Source organism: Pteropus alecto, unplaced genomic scaffold, assembly GCF_000325575.1.
Source record: "Pteropus alecto unplaced genomic scaffold, ASM32557v1 scaffold67, whole genome shotgun sequence".
Lineage (NCBI taxonomy): Eukaryota > Metazoa > Chordata > Mammalia > Chiroptera > Pteropodidae > Pteropus > Pteropus alecto.
Genome location: NW_006441061.1, coordinates 9,013,133 through 9,020,924, shown reverse-complemented (window position 1 = coordinate 9,020,924; position 7,792 = coordinate 9,013,133).

Here is a 7,792-nt window from a genome sequence, read left to right as displayed (position 1 = left end):
TTGGAAGGTGACCGTGGGTCGGAAAGGACGCCGGGGGCTTGGACCGGCCGGTCGGCAGGTTGCGGTTGTGCGGTGTGTGCGCTGGAGCCGTCGGGGGCTCTGAGGACGGAGGGACTGGACTGCATTACACCCGGGCCCTCTCGGGAAGTCTCCGGGGGAGCTCGGTGCCGTTGTTGGGGCTGCGGCGAGGAGTTGCACTCTGGACTCGCGACTGAGGCGTCCTCCACGTGCGGCGAGATGCGCGCTTCTTAAACGTGTAGGGTGATGCGTTGGGACAACCACGTGCACGCTGTGAGCAGGACCACAGTCAAGTCTGTCATCACCGCCAAGGGTTCCTTTGGACCCTGCCGTCGGTTCCAGCCCAGAGCTTCGGTGACATGCTCCTGTCACTGGCGATTAGGTTGGTGGCTCTAGCGCCGCACGTGCCTGCAGTCACACATCGGATAGCCTTTATCCGGCTTCCTTCACGCGGTGTGATGGTTTTGGGGTCCCGTGTGACTGTGGAGTAGCCTCCATGGTCGGCTTCCCACGTGTTACTTGCTCATTCACTCGGTGGTGGGTCCTGGCCTTGCTTCCACGTTTTGTCTGTTAAGAGTGAAGTCTGTGTGTGGACTCGTGTTTTCACGTGTCTTAGATAAATACCTGGCCTTGGACTTACTGGGCCACATACGTGTGTTTAGCTGCCCAGTTGTTTTCCAAAGCGACGGTCATTTTTTACACTCCCCGCTGACGTGTGGGAGTCCCAGTCGCTCTGTGTCCTCGCCAGCGTGCGGCATCGTCAGTCTTTAACTTCAGCCCCCGAGGTGTGCGGGTCGCGATATCCCGCTGTGGTTCTGGTGTGCGTTTCCCGATGACGAATGACACAGTGTCATGGCCAGGACAGCGACATCGCGTCACCTCGATCTGGACCATCTCGTCCGCGCAAGCGCCGCTCCGGTCCGTCGCCCGTTCCAGCCACTGTGCCTCGCGCCTCGGCCGGCGTGGGTTCATCCGGCGCTGCGTTTTCTAGTTTGTCGAGGCAGGAGCTTAGATGAGTGGTTTGAGACCTTTCCTCTCCCCTGGTGTGAGCATTTCGTGCTGGAAACTTTCCACTTAGTCCTGCCTTGGTTGCAGTTCACATATGTTGATATGTCGTATTTTCATTTTCATTCAGTCGTTTATGTTTGTTCATTTTTTGTGATACGTCTTCATTGACCCATGAATTATCTAGAAGTATCATTTCCAAGTGTTCAGATTTTCCTGTTTGGTCTTTGTTATTTTTAGCATGATTCCATTGTGGTAAGAAAGTAAACTGTACAATTTCTGTTCTTTTAAACTTGTTGAAGTGTCTTTTATGGCCCAGGATAGGTCCCTGGGCGCCTGAGGACTGTGCGTGCCGTCGCTGGGCGAGTGTCTGCAGGCGCCAGTCGGATTCCGTTGGCGGCTTGTGCTGTTCAGCTCTCTCTTGTCGCATCTCTGTCGGTTGCTCCTACGGGGGTGTCGAAGTCCCCGACTGTCCTCGTAGACCTGTCTGTTGCTCTCTTCAGCTCTGTCCTTTTTCTCTGAGGCTTCGTAGTTTGGGACATACACTTTGAGGATTGTAAGGTCTTCCTGGGGCATGGAGCTTTTTACCATATGTGATGTTCCTCTTTGTCTCTAGAGTTTTCTTTCTACTTTTTCAGATGTTGATATGGCTACTGTTTAAAAACAAACAAAACATTTGCCCGATGTAGCCTTTTCTATCTCTTTACGTTCAACCTGCTGAAGTCTTTGAATTTGAAGTGAGTTGCGTTGTGTATTTTTTTCCACTCTGCCGATCTGTCTTTTAGTTGCTGTGCTTAGAGTATTTACATTTAATGTAATTGTTGCTATGTTAGGGTTTAAGTCTGACATTTTATTATTCTCCTTCCTGTTTCTTTCTTTTTTGTTTTTTAACTTCTGTATCGCTTGATTATTTTTTCAGGTCCATCTTGATTCATTTCTCTTGGTTTTGGGTGCGTCTCATTCGTTGCACAGTTTTCCTAGCAGTGGCTCTGGGTGTTACAGTGCACACACCTGACTTACAGGTGTCCCTGTTGCTTTGCCATTTCCAGTAAGGCGTGGAAACCTTCTTTCCCCACTTTTAAATACCATTGTCCTGAGTACCTGACGGTGTAGTTTCGTGGCCGTCATCAGGTGTGACTCAGAAAACACCCAAGCAGAAGAGTGCGCTGTCGTGTTTACTGTGTTGTCCATTTCTTGCCACGATTCTTTCTTCCCGATGCTCCAGGGTTTCTTGTTTTATCATTTTCTTTCTTTTCGGAGAATTCCTCTAGCCATTCTCTTAAGGTTTGCTAGGACACTTTCTTTCTTTTCCTGTGTCTGTCTTTATTTCTCCTTCATTCCTTAAGGTAGTTTCGGCAAATGTGGAATCTGTGGTTGACAGTTCGTGTGCCACCTGCCTCTGGCCTCCAGGGCTCCAAGGAGAAGCGCAGTGGCAGCCGGCCAGCCTTGCTTTGGGAGGCAGAAGGAGCTTCCAGGCCGAGCGCTTGCTGTGGCAGGCCACCCCTCGTCTCTGGAGAAGGGAGAGTGTGTCCTGGGCTGGGCACCTGTGGTGGCAAGACCTCACTGCGGGACTCTCCTGGTGTAAGGAGTTGGACGGGCGGGTCTCAGGCCCGAAGGGAGTGCTCCTGGGCTGGGTGCTTTGTTGAGGCGGGTTCTATTGGATGCTTCACAGTCTCTGATGATTTTGACATCTGGGTCCTCAGGGTTGGCCTCTGTCAGTCATCTTTTCCTGGGCCTTTATATGTTGAGTAATGATGAGTTGTGTGCTGGACACTTCGAGTATTACATTGTGAGACCGCTTTCTGGGGCCTGCTAAGATCATCTGGACAATGCTGATATTTTTTGGTGGTTTGTTTTGCAACTGGGTCGCAGTAAACCTCATCGGTTCAGACCACAGACCATTTTGCCATGTGTGGGCAGTGGTTCCAAGGTTACGTCAGCTCTTTGGGTCCGTCCTGCACACGCGCAGCCCAGGAGGGAGCCCAGGGTTGGGCAGGTTCATATGTGGAATTAGGGGTCCGCTTTCCAGCTCTGTCCTTCCTTGAATGCCCTCATACTTGTGGCTCAAAGGAGCCCCTCTTTTGTACCCTCTGGCTAGAAAGACAGGGAGGGCTTCGGTCAGTTCTCGCTGCCCGTGCCGCCACCGTGCCGTTCTGCACGGCTGGGCCCACTGTCGGGCAACGTGGTGGCACAAGAGAGGCCAAGCCCCCCGCGCAGTCTGCTCTGGGCCCGCCGCAGCCCCGCCCGCTCCGGTGCCTGTGCCCGCCGCAGCTTGCCCCCTTCCCCGCCTCCTCGGGGAGAGAAAAAATGGGCAATAAAGTCCAGGACCCCCGCTCTCCAGCCCACAGGGCCTTTTCCTGGTCCACTGGCTGGGGACGCAGGTTTCCCTCCGCATTTCGGCCTCCACGTCGGTCTCCGTGCCGTCGGGCTGTCCTCGCCTCAGAGGCGGGACAGGAAGCGGAAGCAGCCGGGCACCTTGAGAGTGGGCTGCTCAAGCTTTGCCTCTGCTCCCCAGCTGGCCTGCTCTTGTGTCCGTTTTGATCCGCAGGTAGCTGCTTCTGATCCAGGTTGAGTCGTGGTCGGGGCCCAGAGGCGGCACACACGATGTCCCCGGCGGCGGCTCAGGCCTGTGAGCCCGCCTCGGGCGTCTGCTGTGTCTGTGGTCCTCGTCCGGGCGCCCTGTCGTCTCGCTCATCTGCTGATTTTTCGTTTGCGCCGAATGTGTAACGTATCTGAAGACTGTGGGAATCTCTCGAGGCCTAAGATGCTGCTTCCTCCAGAAATAAGTCACATTTGCTTTTAGACTAGCAGGCTGTGGTCCCCTCGCTCCAGTTCACGGACTGGGGTGCTCTGACCCCCGCCATAGTGCTTTCGAGGGCTGCTCTGCCTCGGCTTCACACCTGCTCTTAGGGCCCAGCGAGCACAGGTGGTGCCCAGGGCCCCCGCTCCCTTCACCAGGCCCTGGAGCCCACGCTGTGTCCTTCTGACTTGGGAGGTGGCGGGAGTTGACTTGTCCCCTTCCCTGCCTCCTCGGGGTGGACAGGGCCTCCTGGGGGAGGCTAGATCGCAGTCTTCCCCTGAACGTGGCCTGGGGGCCCCCGTCCACCTCATCAGCCAGCCCCAGCTGTAGCCATGTGGACTTGGGGGGCGGACGAGAATTCCACCGTCACCGGCAGAGCCCTCCCCACGTCGTCCCGCAGGGCACTCAGCCTGCTGCTTTGGCGTCTGTTCAGTCGTGACGCCTCCCCTGCCAGGAGCGGGTCACCCAGCTATGCTCCTGAGTGCTGCGTTGGTGGCCGCGTTGGAAGCCCAGGGCACTGGTGCGTGGGGACTGCCGAGCGTGTGCGCGGGAGACGCTGGCGCGAGAGTCTGAGCCTGGCCGTCCCACTAAGCCGTCCCGCCCCTGGAAGCCCGACCATATCCCAGGCACTGCCCTCGGTGACACTGTCCCCGAATCGTACTTGGGGCCTCGTAATGGAGGAGAAGGGAGTGTTGTCCGCTTCCCACCCGAGCGCCTTGGAGTTCCCGCCGCCTGTCCGCGTCCGTCCTCGGGGCTGAGGCGGGCCCACGCAGGCCACTGGTTGCTGGCCTTCCCGCCGCCTGTCTGCGTCCGCCCCTCCGTCGTCTCGTCGCCCTCCATCCCGGACCTCTCTGTCCTGGGTTTCTCAGAGCCGGTGTGTGTGTTTTCGTTCATTTAAAGATGTTTGCCCTTCCTTCTTCAAGCACGGTTCCAAAGACCGCCACCATCTCCGTGAGCTGTCGCCGCCACGTGGGTTCCCGTGGGGCTGGGTCAGCCTGTCGTGGGTTCCTCTGTTCCCTTTGTTGTCTACGTTTGGATTGTGTCTCGGACGTCCCGACTCCCACGTGTGGGGCTCTGGGTCCTGCGAGGATCTGAAGAACGCTGACTGCCTCTGAGCACGTCCGCAGCGCAGCCGGCGGTGCCTGCAGGTCCCGACAGCCCGCCCCCTCTCTCCGCGGGACACCCTGGTGAACCCTGGGCCCTGGTTTAGTTCTCAAAGCCGTTGCTGTGCTGGTTCCAGTCATTGTCGCCTGTGGGCCACCCAGGTCATCCAGGACCCCTTACCCAGGCCCTCTTCTCTGACAGCCCACCCCAGGGGTCCTCGGGGCTCTCCCTTCCCGGTTTCTGGCTAGAAGGTGAGCCTGTGAGCATCCTGCCCCTGAGCAGACGGGAGAGGAGAGAGCCCATGGGTGCCACGTCCTCCACTGCAGGGACACGGTTTTGTGATCGGTGCTCACCTGGTGTGGGGAGGAAAGGCAGTGGGCCCTGCCTGGCTGTCTTCTGCCTGGCGTCCCCAGCACAGAGCTGGGGTGTGGGTGGGGCTCAGAATTAGAAGACCCCGTGAGGATCATTTTTACCTCACGGTGTAATTTCGCGCTTATTTTCATGACAAGAAGTCGCGTGTGGCGCCTCTGTCGTGGTGAACTCTCTGCTAGTGGTACCCGCTGGGCACCCGCTGGACACCCTGATAGTCGGTCTGGGGCAGATCTGGTTAGCCCCCAGGCGATCGAGACACGCCGTCCTGCCGTGTCAGTGTGCTCTCGTCTTCCCTCAGACCGCATTGGAGCCGGTTGAAGTCTCAGACCTCAGGCTGGGGTGGCCACAGTGGGGGCGGCACCTGCCTGAGGGTCCCCGCCCCCCACGTGATGCCATAGCTCCCTCGCCTCTCCCTGGGTGCCGTGGCGTGGCCTCGGCGTGACAGCACCAGGAAGTGCCTTCGTCACGCCTCTGCCATCGTGACGGTGGCAGTGGTGATGACCCTCGCTGGAACAGTCCCCGAGCTCAGGCTCTGCTCTCCGTGCTGGGGTCACGCACGTGCCTTGACTCAGCCCTCATCGGCCCGGGTGTCTGGAATGTACACTTGGGGCCGAGGTTTCCAGAGGCCGCGTGGGAGGCGTGCCGGTCAAGGCCGGGCCGCCCTGCCTCCCAGAGACCTCGCGCCCTGGCCCTCCGTTCACGCGGCCAGCTGGCGCCCTCTTCCCCTTCCTCCTGCACTGGGCTTCGGCCCCATCTAACTGCAGACTCGTCAGACCCCCGACCCTCCTCCTGCCATTGCCAGGCCCCCCGCAGTCCCACCCGAGGCCTCCAGCCGGCCACAGCGAGCGCGCCTGCTTTGCCTGCTGACGTTCGGGAGAACGCCAGGCCGAGGTCACCGCAGACCGCTGGCCCTCAGACACGACCCTCTGACCACTCTCTCAAACCAGCGCCCCTGGGCTGTGCCTCAGCCTGTCGCGGGCCCTCCCTCGGGCAGTCCTGCCTTAGTGCCCTCCTGCCCCGGGCCCTCCCGCCGGGCAGGCGCCCTGCCCCCTGCTTCCCGGAAGGCGTCTGCTGGGGATTCCCTCACTACGGCCAGCGCCACACACTTACCTGCTGTGTCATCGTCCCTCCTTCCTTTCCTTCTGTCACAGCCAGAGACACGGCTTCTCCTGGCTTTCCAGGCTGGTCCTCCACCCTCGTGCCATGGGAGCCCAGCAGGTAGTGTTTCTCCACCTTTTCCGACGCCTGACCCCGCCTGGGCTGGTCCTGTCCCCGTGACCCACCCTCAGAGCGCCTCGGCCTGCCTTTTCCACTGGCGCCCTCAGTGCCTCCGGTGTGGGCACCTGGCGGGGGCCTAGTTGAGGATCTGCTCAACGAGTCGGTGAGTGACACGTCTAATTGGTTGTTCCACGCGACACTGAGCTGTGCCGTCTCCTGGGAGTCTCTCGCTCGGGTAATTCCCTCGTGTGCCCTGCTGGCTTCCTTCCCTGGGTGGGGAGCTTCTCTGCCCTCCCCATGGCTCATCCACACCCCAGCACGCCCCACACCCACCTGTGACACCCTCCACGTTGTATAGAAATCGATGACTGAGTTGGAGCCGGCTGAAGTCTCAGAGCTCAGGCATCAGTCATCTTGAAAGGCCCCGCCCCTGAGAGCAGTGACGTCATCTCCCGGTTCGTGCAGTTTGGGCTCACTGCCGGGCAAGCGAATGATCGCTGCGGACTGCCCTCCTGGTCCGTGGGGGAGACAGTGCCCGGGCGTTCACAGAGCGGCCGCCTCCTAAGCACGTGACAGAACTGTGCGCGTAAAGCCCCAGCGGTCGTGGCCTTCACAGAAGCAAGTCGTCGCCTGAGGAAGGCTGCGGGAGGGCGGGGCCTGCCAGGGCCCTGTGGGGCGTGTGGCCTCAGGCCCTCGGGCCCGGCGGCGCGCGGCAGAAGGCTCGCTCCGGACGGCCTCGCCGGCGTCTGAGGCCCTGTCCTCAGCTTACGCGTCGTTTTCCTTCGCGCTCGTTATTTCGAATCTGAAATCGATGTGAATCAGTTACATGACGCGTATTCACGTACGCACGCTCATGGTAGTTCAAAACTCGATTCCGTGAGGTGGTTGATGTGGATGTTTCCGGGCCACCCTGCGGAAAACATTTCTGCTGGGCCGATGGTTGGAGAGAGGCCGGCCTCGGCGCGGTCGCTGTTCTCCGGCCTCGCCGGGTTCCTCGGTTCCGGCAGACTGTGTTTCTGCGCTCGTGCCTGTGCGCTCCTGTCCTTCCTGGGGCCAGCCGTCCACTCGTGCTGTGTCCCATCTCCTCCGCCCAGCGCTGTGACCTGGAGGGATCTTCCTCGTGCGTCTCGCAGGCCTCTGCTCTCCTGGCAGGAGTCCATCAGCCGTCCCAGTGAGAGATGGGGGTGGCTTGGACTAGAGGGAGTGGCGTAGCGGGTGGCTGTGGCGTGACGGGAGCTGGCACTTTTCTGGATACGTTTCAGAGGGTGGCAGCTG